This window comes from Protopterus annectens, chromosome 12.part0 (assembly GCF_019279795.1).
Source record: "Protopterus annectens isolate FY-2018-M chromosome 12.part0, PAN1.0, whole genome shotgun sequence".
NCBI classification, from domain to species: domain Eukaryota; kingdom Metazoa; phylum Chordata; order Ceratodontiformes; family Protopteridae; genus Protopterus; species Protopterus annectens.
Window position 1 is genome coordinate 853,117,007 of NC_056746.1, and position 20,696 is coordinate 853,137,702.

The following is a 20,696-nucleotide window of genomic DNA, read 5'->3' on the forward strand; positions in this document are numbered from 1 at the left end:
TTTATTTTGGAAAAAACAGTTAATTATTGTTCCTTAGTATTTTTATTACTAGTATTTCAACTTTGGAATATATTCTTCAAGAATTTCCTGTCAGAAATCTCTGGTGTTTAAAGCTGATCTGGGAAGATGAGTGGCTCAAAGAATTCACATGCAGAATCTACTCTGAGGAAAGAAATGCAATTGATGTCTTCAGCTCTACAAGAACTATCTATTAAAATAGACAGTTTTAAAGGCAACTTAGAAAACCTGAGAGAAAGTTGTCATACTCAAACTGAAACTTTTAAAGAACTTCTTCAGCAGCATAAAGCCAAAATATTAAGTACTGAAGAGTCCTTATCTGACATAGATGGAAGGCTCAAACAGGAGGAAACCCAGGGTGATTTTCTTCAGCAACAGAATAAATGGCTTATTAACAAGCTAGACAATATGGAAATAGAGAAAGGAGGACTAATGTGAGAATCTTTGGTTTACCGGAAAAATCTGAAGGAGATGACATAATTTCTTTCCTTAATTCATGGTTACCTGACATTCTAGAACTGAAAGAAGGATTCCCTTATGGTATAGAAAGAGCCCACCGAGCCATTGGGAAACCCATTCCTACATCTTCAACCTCCACACCCAGGTCAGTCGTGGTTAAATTTCTCTCTTATCTAGATAAAGAGTTTGTTCTTAAATGTGCTTGGAGAAAGTCCCCTCTGAAGTACAAGCAAAATCTAATTAGATTTGACAATGACTTTTCCTCCAGAGTTTTAGAAATGAGAAAGAAAGCCTGGCCACTGGTAAAGTTACTTAAGCAAAATAAAATAAAAGCACAATTAGCATACCCTGCAAAAATAAGGATTTTCACTTCAAATGAAACAAGGACATTTAACGACATTGAGGAAGCAATAACTTTCATCAAGAACAACAACATGGTCACAGTTCTGGAGGAAATGGACTGGTCTTTTACCACATCACTAAAAAGATCTCTTGAGAAAAATAATTGGATTGATGTAAAGAAAAAAAAGCAAAGAAGTGACTCAAAAAGTATTCCTTTTAATGCTTCTCTCAAAGAATCAACTACAACTAAAAATTCATGCTAAAGGTAACAAAATATGTTTTTGTCTGCCATTTTTTTCAAGCATTTTACAAAGTATCTGTTAATAATATGAATACTCCATTTACATACAACAGACTTAATGACTGACCAACATACTGCTGCTTAGTAACGACAGTTATTTGTTTAAACTACTCTCTCTCTCTTGTGTGATGTTGAAGTATAAAAATGATGGTTGGGGAAGAAAATATTTAATATTAATGTAAGTTATACTACAAATATTGACTATACAAAATTAGTTTTGAATCTAATAGGCAAGGGTCACTTATTGGCCTGCAAGTTTAAATGTGTTTTTGACTCATTTGAGTCATTTGTAATGAAACATGATTTAATTTAAATTTAGACAATGAATAGATCCGGATGACTTATTTAACAAATATTGTTATGGGTTTCAGTTAAGGGTTTTGTTTCCCACAAAAAAGTGAAGAGAAGCCCTTTTGTTATATGAGATATGCAGGAAATCTTCACTGCTTAGTTTGTGAGGTTCTTTATTGTACTATGAGCACTATCGTAAAGGAATAATGCTCGTTTGATAAAGTTAAGTGCCAGAACACAATAAATATAACTCAGTGTATCACAGTTAAGTCATTATACTTTCCAGATTAGCCTACGTTTTAGGAATATAGTTTCAGGACATCACGAAGTGTTGTTTGAATATTTAGCTTCTGTTTTATAGATATGCGAAGAAACCCCTTTAACACAAAGTGCTGTGTTAATAGAATCCTTCTCTGTTTATTTGCTGCATAACTTTATAGTTAGCGAAGAAACACAGTTAAAGTCCTGATTTATCTTACTACAGGAGATGATGTAGACGCAAGCATAAGATGCTAGTGTGCAAACACATTACACTTCCTTATGGCCTTAAAGTGACAGTACTTCCGTAAATAGTATAACTGTTCAATATATGTTCTGTATGAAAGAAGGGATGGAAAGAAGATATTACGAGGTATGAATATATTATAGTTTACTAATAGACATTATAAAACAGAAATAAAATAAATACATTTATACATGTAAAGTTGAAATATTCTGCATTAGACCTATTATTAGATATCTTGAAGTTCTTCATGAATGTGCATTATTTAGTTAATAAATAAATAAAGAAGAGAAATGACTTAAGAAACCTGTATGTTATCATATTCAACTAAGTATCAAAGGAAGATATGTTATGTTTGAAAATAGCTACTTGACTAGATAAGAAAAGAATGTGTAAGATATAAACTGATACTGGGTTTTTACAAGCATGCATTGAAACAAATTTCATATTTATTTTATTGAACTATAGCTTACTATAATAGACATAGAATGCAAAACAGTGAATAGTCTGCAACATGTTATTTAATTCAGACAAACATGGCTAACCTACAAGACTACATTATTAATGGAATTTCTCTTGCTGAAAACTGACTGGTTGTAATGGCATTCTTAGCATGAAGCTAACTAAATGAATATCTTATCTACTTTTAATAATTGTCATTATCTAACTTACAGCTAGTATTAATGCTTAGTTATTGTAATGCAGCTTTAAACTGAATTGTTTTTTCTAACTGATATTATACGAATGTGAAATTGTAATTTAGGACCTTGCTCATCACATGCAATAGACCACTTAAGGCTCTCAGTAATCTAATAACAAATGAACTCTCTACTGAAGTTTAAGGTTAAGTAACAAACATGATATAGAGCTCTTCCATGTGTAATTGTTGTATAGCATAGCCTTGAGCAGCACTCGAATATGTATTGGAGTTTATAGTTCTTATATCTAAACTCATCCATTAGAGTGATGACAGATGTTAGAAATTATTTAATTCTTTGAGTTTATAATTGTTATTAGTGTAAACAAATTGCACAACACTGACTAAAGTATGTCCTATAAGGCAGTTATGAAATGATCTGGTCATCATATAGATACTCATAAAAGATGGAAGGAAAATGGATGATCGAACACATTACACGATAATTCACTTATATTATGCAAGTACATTATTAAAAAGGAAACATACCCGAATTAACACACACAATGTAATATATGATAAAATTTTAGTGCTTGAAATCTATATCAAATTATTTTATAGCAAGCACATTTCTAAAGTATCATTGATTAAATTAATCACATATGGTTGATTTGATTTAATTGCAACCTCCAGAATAACATAAAATGGAGCCTCTAACTTTTCATTAATGTTTGGTTCAATTTTTGCAATGAAGGTTAATTTGACTGAGCTTGTTAGTTCACTCAGATTGGGAATGTTATACATTCCATGTTTGTTAAAAGGTTATTCTAAATATTTGTTTATACACATGTATAAGTTCTACTATTGTACACTTGTTGATTTTCTCTTCTGGCCTCATTCAGATTCTAATTTACATAGTTTAAAAGGAAATAACAGTCCCACCATTGAATTCAATGCATTACACAACAAATAAATGACAAAATATTTTATCATTTCAATCAAATCTCTTCAATAACAAATTAACGGGATGGATATAGTATTACTCTCATTAAATGTAAATGGTTTACATAACCCTAGGAAAATATCTAACTTACTTAAATACCTAAAAATAAATAAAGCACAAGTGGTATTTTTGCAGGAAACTCACTTTAAAGCTAATGATAACCTCACATGGAACCCAAGTGACTTCCTAAAGCTATCTAACTCATCGTACAGTAAAAAAACAGAGGGGTATTAATACTATGGAAGAAAAATATTATCAATCCTCAAGTTTTATATAACTATGAAGATAAGGATGGCCTTTTATCAATAGTAATAGTAAGATATAGTAATAGCATCTGGACATTGGTGAACTTGTATTGATTTCCTGGTATAGGTGTAAGAACTATTAAAAAGCACATAGAACTTATTAACAAAACTTCTAAAGGTATCTTAATTTTGGGAGGAGATTTTAACTGTATCTAAGATAGCCAGAAGACCACCAACAAAAAAACCCTTTTGTATTACATCTACAGGGAGAACTCTTAAAAAATGGATAGATAATTTGCAGTTATTAGACTCATTTAGTCTTAAGAATGAAAGTTCATTACTATTCTCCCATAGTGACTATAGATTCAACACCCAAACAAGAACTGATAAAATATATGTATCCCATGATTTAAAAATGAAAATATCACATTCTTCTATAATCCCTTGCCCCCTATCTGACCATAACTCACTTATTCTTAGAATTCAAATGGATTTCAGAAGATTGACAATCACCAAGAGAATTTCAGCATATTTTACTAAACTAAAAGAGTTTAAGCCATGGTTAGGCTTGGAAATAAAATATTTTTTGGATACAAACTATACTAGTGACATAAATATAGTTATTTTATAGGATTCTCTAAAGGCATATCTTTATGGTAAAATTATTTGTTGGTGTAATAATAAAGCAAAAGAATGCGAATCAGAGCTACATAACATTCAAAAACAAACCATAGAAACTAACCTAAAGGTTTTAGAAGACCCTGTTGTAAAAAAGAAGGAAATTGGAGAATTAAATAAAAAATACAATGATATCTTAATGCATAAAACCAATTTGGCCTTAGACAATTTAAAATTGAATTCTTATTCAATCTCTCCTAAATATATGCATAATTTAGCAATGAAAATAAAAAGACTTTTCAATGCAAATAATATTACAAACATAATTTATGAAGGGGATAACAAGAAAAATGTTTCAGATATAAGTGACATTTTGGACACTTTTAAATTTTATTTTACAAAACACTACAATAATAATGACCCACTTCATAGCAATACAAACATATGCCTAGATCACTCAAAGTTAAATAAAATACCAGAGAGCATAAACATGAATATTCAGAAACAAATTATGTTAGAAGAAATTAATGAAAAAATTAAAAGAGGTAAAAATAACAAAGCCCTAGGCATAGATGGAATCATTATAGAAATTTACAAACTATTGCCAACATCTGTCATAACAATACTACAAAAGGCACTAAATGAAACATATTCACATGGCACAATTCCACCTTCATGGAGATACTCATTGATTACACCTATTTTAAAGGAAAATAAAAATCCCAACTCATGTAGTTCATATAGACATATTTCACTCCTTAATAATGACTACAAAATTCTTATGTCTATTTTGGTTAATAGGATCAACAAATCTATAACTCAAGTCATTAGTGATGACCAAATGGGGTTTATTTACAACAGACACACCCATGATAACATACAAAGAATTTTAACCACTATAGACATTTTAAATAAAGACAAAGCTGAAGCTCTAATAGTCACATTCGATACTGAAAAAGCATTTGATTCACTAAATTAGAATTATCTATTCAAAGTTCTACAAATTTATAATTTTCCTGCACAATTCATTACTTTAATAAAGAATATCTATAGAGACAATTTGGCATATGTAAAATTAGGTCCATTCACATCAGAAGCAATTAAAATTACTAAGGGTACCAAACAAGGATGTCCCATGTCCCCAGTATTATTTGCCCTAGCAATTGAACTGTTTTTCCTCTGAGATTTGTTCAAATCCCAAAATTAAAGGCATTGACATTTATAATCAATTTAACTCCAAAATAATGCTTTTTGCCAATGATATTCTACTCACCTTGTTAAACTCAGATGAGTCTCTATGTGAATTAAACTCTAGCTGAAAAATTTCATCAGATTTCAGGTCTAAAAATTTATGCTTATAAATCAAATCATATGCTATTAAATAATAAAAATAAATCACATACTAACATAAATCAAATAGTTGGTAAACAGGTTTCCACTCTAAATTATTTAGGGATTGTTTTATGTGAAAACCTAGAATTAACTTTATCTACAAATTACAATGATATCCTGAATACCCTTAAATTATTAATAGGAAAATGGAATAAGTTGTATTTAAACTTCAAAGAGAGATTGCAGCTAATAAAGATGGTCATTCTTCCAAAGGTAAACTACATTGCACAAGCTATCCCTATAATTCCTAGCAAAAAAATTTAAAAGATATAAATAAAATCGTTATAAGTTTCCTTTGGTACCCCCAAAAAAAACAAAATAGCTTTTCTAAACCATATTAGGCCTTGGGAGATGGGAGGTATTAACTTTCCTGATTTAGAAACATATCAAAGCATCCATTTTCAAAACGATAATAAATTGGATAGATCCAAAATTTTCTTCAGCATGGAAAACATTACATACTGTTATTTTTCAAGAAGAATGTGAATTAGCAAAAAATATACAACTCAATGATCAGAATAATAAACTCTAGTGTTTTATTTGTATTAACTTGCAATACAACTGCACCAAACCTACTAATCTAAATTATATAAATTACATTTACAATACTTTTCAGAGTTCTGTAAATAATAACGCTGACATCAAATTATGGTTCCAGTTATTAGCTCCATTTAAAATTACAAAAAAACTTTTTCAACAACATTCCCACCAATACCCGTAACTCATGGAAGAGAAACAACTTCACATGTTGGTACCAATGTATGGAAAATCTGATAGTTTCAGATATGAATCAGTTAATTAACACATTTAATTTATCAAACACTGACTGGTTAGCTCATAACACCCTAATAGCTTATGCAAAAGCTCTATGTCAAACAATAGATAATTCCTCATTTAGTTCCATGCCCAAATGTATACTTCATTTATATGAAGTAATATATGGAGACTTTAATTGGACAAATTTAACTTCAAACTTATATAAAATTATCATTAACTATAAAACAAAAGCTAATCAGAAATTCTGGAATTTCATCACTAAAGATCATACATTATTGCTATCAAATGAGACCAAAAAAGATATATTATATTCTATAAAGTTAACCTCAAATATACAAAGTTGGAAAATCTTTGCATGGAAGCTCCTCCATAGAGCCTTTTATAATCCAAGTAAAATAGCTAGATTTAGTAATATGAATTAAATACTATGCTGGAGGTGTTCCTTGAAATGTAATGCAGATTGGTCTCATATTATGTATGAGTGTTCTTATATAAAGACATTTTGGGAAGATATTGGTGAATTTCTGCAAGACATTTATACTGACCCTTTTACTTTGTCAGAGTTATTAATTCTCCTGAATATAAATGAAACCACTGCAATGAAAAGGAAAGACTGCTATCTTCTTTGGACTATAATGGCAGTATCAAAAAATGCATCACAAGGAAATGGAACTCCACTATCAGCCCAACTCTTGAGGATTTTCTAACTCTATTGAAAAAGGTAGCTTTGTTAGAAATCAAAGTCAAGGAAATGAGAATATGCCCTAGGAGATGGACCAACAATCCCTGGGAGAAAGTTCTCTCTCTAATTGAGACAGTCAATATGGTCACAAATTAACCTACATAAGAAGAGAGGTTGCAAGAAGTCATCATTTATTTTGTCTCACTGTTTGTTTAATAATGTATAGCATCTGTATATGTAATAATGATTGTACTCCTTTTATATATAACTGACTTGAGGCTATTGTACATTTGTAAATAGTTATTTAACTTATTTTATTTGACTTACAAAAATCATTAACTATTGTTTCTAAAAAAATGTTTTGAATAAAATTATTTGAAGAAAAAAATAGAAAAGAAACAAAAAAAAGTTTATGACATGTTTAGTGTAGTAGTTACTGTTTTAAATGATCAGGGTAACATAATGCATGCTACTTCATAGATCGAACATAGACAAACATCCATCTATAGCTGCATCCATCCTATTTTCTTTCTCTCTCTAGTTTCAAGGAAGTACAATGTCAAATGTACAGCCTATCAGCAGCTTTTAGAGCTGTCACAAGTTGTCAAATGATTGTTGAATGCAGGAGTGATCAGGTCATACAACAGAAACTAATGTTTTGTTAAGGGGGCTTCCTTTTGGTCATCGTTGTGCAACTATGAAGTGAGTATATTTAAGATTGGGGGATGGAGGAGTTAAAGGCCCCCATGTAAACCAACTGTTTTGAAGTTGTTTTGAATTTTTGTTTTACTGATCACAAAAAGAGGCAGTATGCTTTCTTTTTTATAACTGGTGCAGTTTTGCTTGATTCTTGCTTGATATGTTTCATCAACATGCTTGCATCAAAGTAATTTGATTTGATGCAGTGGAACATCAGCTATTAATAGCATACATAAGGATATATGCCAACACCCAAATACACACACACACGCATACACACATGCACACACACACACACACACACACACACACACACACACACACACACACACACACACACACACACACACACACATACACATATTTAAATGTCTATTTAGTTAGACTGAAATGCATAAGCACATCTAGTAACTATCTACTCAAGGTTTATTGCAATTTGTGCAAACATGTCCATACTGAAAATATCCACTCTTTAAGGAGAAAAGCCCATTCACCCTCAGTGTCTCTCAGTGAAAGGTTGTGCCAGCTCAGAAAAAGAGTGCCCATTCTTAAAGCGTGAAATGGGTTATCAATTCTCCCCACTCTCCAATCTTGAGAGCATAGTATTTTAACCTTGAGTACATTGTTACAAAAAATAGTGATCAACATAAAAAGAAATAACACCCTCAAGTAAACACACACAAGCAAACAGCAACAGCAAATAGACCTTATGGGGAATGCCAAATATGGTGTATATAGCTTTAAATATAAATTAGCTTTTTATAGAAAGCCAGACATCGTGTGGTGAACTTTCTTCTCACTCTAAACACATACATATTTTCCCTGTGTTGTTTACTCACCATACTGACAAACTCACAGACATTACACTTCTGTCTCCAAAGCAGTCATATATTTCCTTCTTAAAACTGTCTGTAGCACATGACCCTTGGCTTTAGCTGGCAAATCATTCTATGCTGGCAGCAATTCACTTGACTGACAAGTTAATAACAATTTAAGGTCCTCCTTATCAGATTCAGTTTATGCATTCTTAAATTAAGCAACATATTTCCTGTTATGAGACCCAAGTAGTGAAAAAGTTAAACAGAAATTCATCAGTAAAAGTTGCATAAACCAACAGTATAAATAATTTATTTATTGCATTATGCAGAGTACACTCCTATTTTTTAGTCTGGATCCAGAGTCCAGAGATTTGAAACCTTAAATTCTCCTGGTGTATGTTTGCTGCAGTTTTTCAATCTGATTTTTATCAAGTACTGTTTACTGGGAGATCACAGGCAATCAGAGAATACTATTGCAGGTTTGCTGGTAGTGATGTAAAAAGGAAACATTACTAGAAACGCCTTCTTTTTCATTGGTATTAAAATGTACCTGCATGTTTCATGTTATGCATACACAACTGATTATTATAAGGGGTAAACCAAAGATGGCTATCACTTAAAACCCCAAGATCATGTTAACACAATGGTTGGTGTCATGTTATTCAAAAGATATCCCTCCTTTGCTGAAAGTTATATGAAGAGAGTTAGTGACATTACAGATTATACTACAACCTTTTTATTTATGTATTTAATTTTTTTCATTTCGTGGAAAGTCTCAGTAGCATTTTACAAAATCCCATGGGTCTGTTTCTTTGTAATAGCTAGTTTAATGCTGTTATCATATTTGTACAGCATTATTATAATGCCATATAGCAGGTCACTTAAACAACACATTAAAAAACAAGAGGCCAAGCTAGAACCAAGCAAAATTTCATATGTGAAAGTGAACTCTTTCTCCAGTTTAGGATATATAACAAATCCCATGGGAACAGTCACATAAATATACTTATTCTGGTCTACCATGTGTGTATTTATTCAGGTCCTTGCAATTACTGAACTGTTGCAACTGTCTTTGCTTTACTCTGTATTCATATGGAGCATACCTCTCAACTGTCCAGATTTCTGCACAGATTTTTGCCTCATATTTTTGGTCTGTTCCTCATAACATTTGTGATTTCCTGGCAAATCATTTAGGCTTGAATTCACTAAATAGTAACAGACATTTGAGTTTCAGGCTTCTCATCCTTCTAATAACTTTCTAAGCGTATATGTCATTTATTTTAGGCATTTGTCTCCACCCCCATTATTGCTGGTTTTATCCACATTTCTTGCAGTAAGAAGTTGAGAGAGCACTCCTTCCTGGGTTAACCCTGTAAAATAGTTCTACCCAGTAATGACTGACCCCATTAACGAGCTGAAATAAACAAATTAACAAATATTGCATATTGTAAGCATATAGAGAGCTAACTGTATAACCAGATTCATTCATCTGTCTCTGTAATACACCTTTTAGCAAACAACAGTGATTTACAACAACTAAACATTTGGGAAGTGCAAGATTCAGTGCTGTTCTGAGAAGACATGTTGAAATTGTTTCTAATGTGATCTGCCATGGTTGCTAGAGTTGTATAAACTCTGTGACCAAACCAGAATCAAAGTTGGTCATGGAGAACGTTTCAGTGGAAATATGTAAAATGGAGTTATAGTGAATGAGGGTATTAAAAGGTAGTCTTTGAGAAATGGAAATATATTTTTAGATGTTAAGAATAACTTTTTTCTATGATAGTACAACATATGGTTCAGAAAAGTACTTTATATATATTTTTGTGCTACAGGACTGTGGTAATTTATAGGGAGGTGATCATATCCAACCAAGGAGGAATTATTTATATGTTGTCTTTTCAACAAAGTAAAATAGGAAGCTGGTTAAGACAGGTGAACTGGAGGCCGGTTAAGATAGCTGAACAGGATAACTGTTAAAGGGGGGTGAACAGAAGATTGGTTAAGATAGATGTCCAGGAGACTAGATGACAAATAAAAATGCTAGGAAATTCTGTCTCTCCAAAGGATGTAGTAAGATAATGGTGAAAATGAGTTAGTAATATTCCTATGCAATAGGGAAAGAGCAAAATCATGCTGATTTTAGGAGCAGGCTGGTTGGGCATATAATTAATGACTAACTGATTTAGTGCTTTGAAGAATTGCTGACATCTATAGACATTACTTTTTAGAACATTGCCATAATGATTGCATATTTTCTTAGCTTGTTTATAACATGGTTCACAAAACTGAGCACTCCATTTCTACCTGTCCAGGGCACTGTTCGCTTGATATGCTTTTTCAAATCCAACTGGATGTCCATATATAGAGTTATCTGCAGTAAAATAAGTGACATATCTTACAGAGAATGTTAGAGAGGATGGAACTTAGATAATAATTATAACATGACAATAGTTTATATCCAGTTTACTGCAGACTACAGAGCAGTACAGAGATCAGATTATTAAGTATTTATGCATATTTCTGTAAGGACATATCCTGGACAGAGAATAAACAGCATAATAATTTATGTGCAACCTATGTGCAAGGCATGTTACATAATGTCTACTGGATATTTCATGTAGGTAACTAACAACCACTAAAATAACAGTCCACATTATAAAGTATTAGAAACCACACCCTGCTCCTAAACATTAAAGCACACTACCAACAGATTTAGCACTTAAGAAAGACTCTGATAATAAACAATTATCATATGCAAATCCCTTACCTAAAACATATTATAAAACAACATAATCCCTTGGAAGTAGTAGTTGTGATATAATATTGCAGGATTAATGTTTTGCATGTACCCACCCTTCCTCAGGAAACTTGTGATAAGATGCCAGAGGAAACATCTCAAGACTGTCAAAGAGTTTAGCTGATGTACTGGAGGCCATCAATTTGATGGCATCTACCACTTATACTATTCCCAACCCAAAGCAATGGCTACTTCCCAAAAGTGAGTTACTTGGCCCAGAATAGCAACTCTGATGCTTGATGTTCAGGCCAAAGCAATGTACTTTCCCTTAGAGGCTACTTCTCTAATTAGCAGCAAAACAGTGTTCTAAATAAAGAACGTTAATAAAAATAAGTCTATACTCAAGAGTAAACATTGCTAATAAAATATCTAATTTTTGTCCATAATGCAAAGGAAGCAGATATGCAGATTCCTAAGTTCAAACTCATGTCACACATTGAAAATGCCCAACGCCATTCATGTAAAATGTTTGCAAGGTTGAAAAGATCATTCTCCCAGCTGTAAGTTCTAATTATATTTCCCAGTTTTTACTGTATGCCAGTACCCATGTCACTTACCCATTACAGCACTGCATTTCTGTTATTTCAGAAAGTTAATTGGCCTGAATAAAGTCAATCAGAGGTTCTTACTCACCAAACAAAGAGAGGTGTAGATGTGGTCTGCTAGGCAAATCAGGGTATGGAGTTTGACTTGGTCCCTAAAATATCATGAAAGTGAAGCTTGACATTAGATTTCAAGGTTCTGATTATCCACCTTTCACTTCCAAACTCATTGCACTATATTTACAAATTGTTGTTTCATATCAAAAAAGTCAGCTTACATTCATAATTCTCAGTAACATTGTCTCACAGCATAAAGGACCAAAAGAACATGTTTCGGTTTTGTTTTGCCCCCCCCCCAGGCATTTCTAGAAGTAGGAAATGTTAATAATCATAATAATTATGACACAAGGAGCATTTGCATAATGTATTTCTGCATGGTCAGCCATTTCCCCATGTATGGACTCTTATTATTTCCCTTACCAGGTGAGAGGCTTCTCATCACCCCTATCAAAGAAGCACCTGGTCAATGCAACTTCCAGTAAACTTTTAGTTATTCTAAAAACTTGGATGAGTGGCATATTAGGGAGAGTAAATTCTTGTACCTGTTCAGAGACTACAGTATATATGAGTTGTAATGTATGGTGCAGTTTAGTTTTAAGTAAATCTATAAGACTAAGTATGCATGGTGGATGTCACATAGTTCTGTTTTGCTTCTTGGATGCCGCCATGTAAATAGAGTGTGCGTGGATCCACTAGGACTGACTTTTGCATGTCAGCATCTTACCATAAGGTTTTAAACATTATGAACAGGAAAATAACCCAACATTCCATGGTATCAAGTGGGATCATAACATTTACTGAAGAAATATTATTTTACGAGATTTTCTCAAGTTTGCTGTTCAAATGAATTTAAGGCACAATGTGGTGAATATCCACTCTATATGCATACTGTCAGAATGAGATGAAAAAGTCAAAATTATTAGTACAAGACCAACAGGAGAATTGTTTTATTCAAATAAGCACACCCAAAAACTTATATTAAGTAAGACATTCTACAAACAAGCAACTCATTTGCAAATAATAGTACCAGACAGGTATTCTAACAGAAAAATGAGTAGTAATTTCAAAACTGAGTGTCTTACTACAGTGGAAGCCGTAAGTCTGCAAATGAAGCCAGAACAAAGTATTGCAGAGATGGAAAAATCATTCTTGTTTTGCTGCTTTTAAAATTCTGAATTCATCCCAGCTCTTAACCTAAACCACCATTTTCTTTCACATACAGCTAAGACATTTAGTAGGTCACCCATGTCATCACATTCTAAGCCAGCGTCAGTGCTGCTCCAGAGCAGTTGGCAGAACACTAGAAGCAGTAGTTACAGAAATGCAATCTTTACAGTAGTGCTTTTGGTATAGTTGAAAAAAAGCAAGGATGTACATTGAATGTACATTGAAAATATCCTTTATCTAGCTGGAGATAACACTGATAAAGATTTTCAGTCCAAAACACTCTGTTATTGTTGTACCTTCCAAGAACCAATTTGAATTTATTTCCAGTGGACATTTACACAAGTCACAAGAGTTAAGTGTTTCATTCTACTGTGATAAGAACTTCATCAGAACTGTATACAACCAGTGTAATCATATGATAAATGAAATCGCATGGCAAATGAAAACTTCCCCAAGTCATTCTTAAAATACAGTCACCTCAAAAACTATTAAAATATCGGAACATACTGGATAAAATTCAAACATATCAAAAAAAAAACTTTTGTAACGTTCAGATACAACCATTGTAAAAAAAAAAAAAAGTCATAAGTAGTCAATTGTAAACAATAAGTTGCAAGTTTGGTACCATTAATTGCAAGACACTGTTAACAGAAATGTATTAATTTAACTCTGAGGTCTGAGAGACATTTAATAACAACTACCAATGCAATTTGAACTATTCCAGACTTTTCTCCAACATAAAAAAATAGAACTGTTTAGTTAGTACATACCTTTGAGTGTTTACTTGGGTGTTTTTGAACCCCTTTATTATTGTATAAGTGTGTTTGTAAATCCTAGTCTGCAATACAGTGGAGTATTTCCAAGATAGCAAATCAAAACCAAGAAAATCTAAACGCATTACTGCTCAATGCTAAAAATCTAAACAAGAAACTTCACTCCCTACAAGGTCTCCTTATCCTGGAGAATGCTGACATCTGTCCAGTCACTGAGACATGGTTTAATGCTGTGCATAGCACACCAACAGTACAAGGCTACAATGTCTTCTACACATACAGATCAGCTACTACACAGGCAGGGACTAAAGATCAAGGTGTCTTGATTTAATCAAAAATAAATATACCTCACTATAGGCAAAATCTCATACCCTTTCCTTGCAAGCTATATGACACGGGAAACCCATAATGTGTATTTAAGCTTACTGGAAACACTCACCATCCAACCCAATACCATATTCATGAGCAACTTAAATCTTAAATTGCTCCACTTAACTAGCAATCTTATATGACACCAAAAATACATGCACCATGATTCCTAGATTTCAAATACAAACTCCCTGTATTAGATTGTCAGTATGGTGACCAGGGGCACAAGCATATTGGACCTGGTCCTCACCACTATGGGTGGATGCTGCACACCCCCTAGATTAATGTCCTCTCTGGCAAAGTGAAACCACAAAATGGCCTCCTTTGAAGTAAAAAATACAACCCAGAACACAGATAACATTGAAATGCACAGGAACTACTCTAAGGTTGACTTCCTACTATTATGTGATAATCTGGCAAAATTTCAAGCCCCCATAAAACCTGAGAACACTGCTGCCTATGTGGACCTGTTCACAGAAACCCTATACAAGTATGTTAAAAGATGCAAAGAGGGAGCTGTACCTACTAGGAATAAGTACAGAACTAACTCAAAAGACAAGCTACCCTAGTGGAGCCACAACATTATTAGGCTGTATAACAGAGGAAGAAATTCATGGCACAAATAGGTGATACAGCTCCCAGAAGAGTAAAACTGCTCTCAACAAACTAAACAAACAATTCAGAGAACAAATAAAGTCTATCAAAGCCACATTTGAGGTAAATGTGGCCTCCCAGGTCAAGGACAACCACAAGGTATTCTTTAGCTATGTCCACAACTTCAAAGACAATGTGCAATTGTGTGCAGACCTCATTGTTAATGCAGTCACCTACACTTAGCCAGAAGATACAGCGGAATTGTTGGCAGACAAATTCAGCTTCACCCCTCTCTCCTTCCCAAACTCTCCTCAGGATATACCAATAAATATAACTCCCCTACTATCACTGAAGAACAAGTCCTCAATGCTCTCTCTAAGGCCAAGGAGACTGCATAAATGGGCCCAGACAATACCACAGGATGTCTTCTAAATAGCATGAAGCATGATCTTTCAGATCCTCTGGAATCACTATTTAACTATAGCCTTCAAACAAGTTCTGTGCCTCATCCATGGAGAACAGCAACAGTCTTCCCTCTGCACAAAGGTGGACTATTTCCATACCCTGGAAACTACAGAATTATAAGTCTTACTAGTCTCGTATGCAAAATCATGGAAAGAAGTATCATGTAAATGATTGATAATGACATAGGAAACCCTCAACAATTTGATTTTGTCAATGGCAGGTCATACCTACTCAGCCTTTTAGACTTCTTTGAGAAGGTCACCAAAGCAATGGATGAAGGCAAAATGTTTTGCACTTATCTGCTCTGTTCACATTACCTTGATCTGACCTAGGCATTTGACACAGTAGCCCGCTTGGGTATTGTTGATAAACTCAAGAGGTTAGGTATAAACCCTTATGTCACCCAGTGGATAGCCAGCTGGCTCACAGACAAGACCCAGGAAGTTAGAATTGGAGAGTTCATCTCTACAAAGAGGCCAGTCGCAGGTGTAGTCCTTCAGGAATCGGTCCTGGGACCACTCCTTTTAGTCATTTACTTCTTTGAAGTCAAAGCCAATGTCAAGGTCCTCTGAATGTTCAAGTTTGCAAATGATTGCAAATTAGGAGCAATCATAGAATTCCCCATCAACACTAATGTTTTCCAGGAAGGACTTGTGTCAATGTCAGGGACTAAAACTAAATGTCAAGAAATGCATAATAGATTCCTATGGGAACTCATCCACCCCTGGTAACTATCATATTGACAATATACCCCAAGAGTGGACCCAATAGTTAAGGACTTGGGGCATGTAGTCAGTAATCAAGCCTTTGACCATAATCACATGTCTAAAGTAGTGAGGAAGTCATTCTGTGTTGTGCAACTTTTAAACAACGATATGGCATATAGGTCCAGTGAGGTCACTGTTCCACTATATTCAGCATTCACCAAAACTGTCATTGAGTACAATGCCCCCTTTAGCATGTTCCTAACCAGGCACATCTAACAAAAGGAATGTCCACAGACTTTCATCACTAAAAGAAAAGAGGGTGTCAGTAACATGTCCTATGCAGACCATCTCAAAGCCCTATCCCTGTATTCTGTCTCCTACAGGCTATTGAGGGGAGATCAGGCATACACGCAATTGTCAAACCACACCCTGATGAACCTCCTGTATATCCACAAAACAAGCAGCACCAGAATTACCCTTTCTAATGACTTAAGACTTGCCTGTGATATAAATAGGACCTGCTGGAGAGACAAGTATGTATCCTAGGGATTACCCCTTCTCTGGAACAGGCAATCCATCCATTTGAAGAACCGTTCCTCCCTAACCCAATTTAAGTGTAACTTGGGCAATTGGATAGGGGACAGGAAATTCATCCCTGGTTTGGCACCTACAGTATGTCTCTAATGGATACCGGTGTACCCTGTAAATAGTTCATCTCCCAGGCCCATACCTACACTTATCAAGAATACCAGAATCTGTCAAAGATTTGGGATGCATGGCTAGTCTTAAAGGCCCTTGTGGTCATTAGCCTAGTAAACACCTATGAACCTATGCTCTAATGGGCCCAGATGATACTCACCCAGACAAGTATTTATGTAAAATGCATTGCAGGTAAGGCAAGATACAAGGTAAACTACCCCTCATCATTATATCTACCTGTGTAAAATAAAGTTTTCAAATAAGAGATGATGGTGATGTTTATACTGTCATAAATAAGCCTGCATTGCGAGCGTGTCCCACACTTGTATATCCTCCTGGAGAATGTAGCAACCTCCTTTCATAATCTATTAAATTAAAAAAAAAATGTATTTGCATGCAACCATCTGATGTCACTTTCACATAATCTCTCATATATAGATATGAGAGATGCAAGGGGTGGATTAAATGTGCTTGATCTCTTTAAAATGCTCTTATCATGATAGTTATCATCTCCTTCCAAAAGCAATTTTAAATTCAACTTCCTTGTGTAAAGTTGCAGCTGAGTTAATGTGTCTTTGAGTTTGGGGTATTAAACAACACTAGGAACTGGTATTTGGGGTATTAAACAACACTAGGAATAACCAGTGATATAATGTCATGATCCCCACATTTAACCAGAGTGCAAGTGAGGTGAAGACGATTTTGCAAAAATTGGTCACTGGTGTTTGGTCCCACTGGTGTAACTCAAAAACTAGATGCAGCCCTTACTTTTGTCTTTAAACATAGTAAAAATGTTAAAAGGTTATTGGGCAAAGGGACCAGTGAAGTTACAGGCAACACTGACAAAAACATGAGGATGTAAAAGTAAGGGACTTTCTGGCCATGTAGGTTTATTTATGCAGTATAAACATCACCATCCACTCTTATTCAAAAAAGAAGTTGTGTTCTTACCATAACGTTCCATGTGAATTGTTCATCTTGCCTTTGTTCTTACACACGGGTTCAGAGCCGATCCTTGGCTCCAAGTCGGCCACATCACTAGCTCCACATCTTCGATAAAGCTCGAGGCACAGTTCTATCCCATGATCCTCCTGTGCTAACCCTCAGATCTAGTTTGCTAACACCAGAAGAATCCCACTAGTTACTGCGCCCTAAGCGCATAGAAAAAAAACAACCACACTGTCTGATACTCTGTCATCAATAGAAGAGAAAAGATGCCATCCCTGATGTACACTAGGAAGCTCAAGAATAACAATATCTAGAGAAGACTGGACCCGAATGCAGTCTTACCCGTTCTTCGAGAACGCAGGACGGGGGATGGAGGGGCAGAATGTAAAAACAAAGGCAAGATGAACAATTCACATGGAACGTTATGGTAAGAACATAACTTCTTTATGTGAAATTGTTCGATCTCGCCGTTTGTTCTTGCACACATGGGTAGCATCCCTAGCTCCTTTATCCTGGGTGGCTCACGGGAGAACATTCCTGAGAACAGTGGAACCAAATGTCGCCCTGTCTCTGGAGTTTTTATCTAATTTGTAGTGATCGATAAAAGTATGTGGTTTTGCCCAAGTTGCCGCCACACAAATGGTATCTAATGGCAAGCGGGTGACATGGGCTAAAGAAGTAGCAATCGCCCTCATAGAATGAGCCTTGGGTTTAAAGGGTAGTTGTTGCTTTGATTCTGAATATATGAAATGTATATAGTCTGAGAGCCATTTAGATAAAGTAACTTTTGTTACCGCCTTTCCCTTCCTTTGGTCAGCATATGATACAAACAGTTGGTCTAACTTTCTGTATTCCTTCGTCCTGTCTAAGTAAAATCTCAGCTGCCTGTGGACGTCTAATTTGTGCAGCATGTATTCCAACTTACTGGAGTGATTTTTGAAGAAGGTGGGTAGTTCAATCTATTGATTAATATTTTGGACCGAACAAATCTTTGGAAGGAAGGATGGATTGGTGCGCAATGTTACCCTATCTGGATGAAATATCATATATGGGGGCCGGACAGATAACGCTTGCAAGTCTGAAACCCTCCTGGTGGAAGTGATGGCAACCAGAAAAAGTGTCTTCCACGATAAAAATTTAAGAAGGGTTGTGGCGGCTGGTTCGAATGGGGGCAACATGAGCCGTGATAACATCAGGTTAAGATTCCATGGGGCCACTGGATTACGAAAGGGGGGACGGAGGTGAAAGGTACCTTTCATAAAGGCTTTGCAAAGTCTGTGGGACATGAGGGAACTATCTCCCTGACCAACATGGAAATTAGATATAGCCGCAAGTTGTACCCTTATTGTGGAAGTTGATGCTCCTTCATGAAAAAGTGTCGAAAGAAACTCTAATATCCTGTGTACTGGAGCCCTTGACGGATCTATACCCTGCTGTGAGGCCCAGTACGCAAAACGTTTCCATTTGCTGCTGTATAGCTTCCTTGTGGATGGCTTGTGGGAAGATACAATTATGTGTTGTACTGCAAGGGACAATAAATCTGACCTGGCTAAGATGGGAAGCGGAGCAGCCAAGCTGTCAGTTTGAGGGACTTGAGAGATGTGTGAGGAACTCCCGACGAGTGCGTCAATAGATCTAGCACTGGGTCCAGAATTCACGGTTCCTCCACCTGATGAGTTTGAAGAAAGGGGAACCAGATTTGTCGAAGCCAGAATGGGGCTATCAGAATTATGGTCCTTTCCAGATGTTTGGCTTTCTGTAGGAATTTGGGAATTAGCGGAACAGGGGGGAAAGCGTAAAGGAGACCCGGGGGCCAATTGTGCACAAGTGCGTCCCTGGGGGCACCCCCCGGAGGGGGTAGTAGGACAAAGTAGCTTCTGCATTTGGCATTCAATGGGGATGCAAATAGGTTGCAGCAAGGCGGGCCCCATCTGCGGAAAATCTTTTCCGTGACTTGAGATTTGAGGAACCACTCGTGGGGGAACAGGATGGCTCTGCTCAACCTGCCCGCAATGATGTTTGATGTCCCCGGGATGTGCGTTGCTATGAGAAAGCGTCTGGTAGACACAGCCCATTGCCAAATCCTGAGGGCCTCTCTGCACAATGGATAAGACCTGGTTCCTCCTTGTTTGTTTATGTACCAGACTACTGACATGTTGTCCATTTGAACTGTCACTGTTCCCAGAGGTAAGGACTTGTGAAAGTGTTGCAATGCTAGAAACACTGCCCTCAGCTCTAGGACATTGATGTGCAGGTTGTACTCCAAGTTGGACCATTGACCTTGGACTGTTCTTCCCTGAAAAAGCCCCCCCCACCCTATTAGGGAAGCGTCCGTGGTTAAAGTAGCTATAGGACTGGGCAACACAAACAGTCGGCCTACTGTTAGGTCCTGACTGTGCATCCACCATAGGAGATCCCGTTTGCAGGAGTTCGTGATTAAGATCTCATGAGATAGTGGAAGCTGTCGGTAAGACCACTGAGCGAATAGCATCCATTGAAGGATCCTCATATGCATCCTGCCTGGGGGAACTATGATAAGAGCGGCTGCCATCATTCCTAGCACTCTCAAGATTTGTTGAGCAGGGACTCTCTTGCTCTGAAGAAGGATAGAAATTTGATTTCTGAGGGCTGATACTCTTAGTGGGGTGAGATTGATTTGAGCCAGGGAAGTGTCTAACTCTGCCCCTATAAATGAGATACACTGTGAGGGCGATAAGACAGATTTTCCAAAATTGACTGTTATGCCCAGAGAGGAGCAAAGGTTGATGGTGTAATCCCTGGCTTGCAC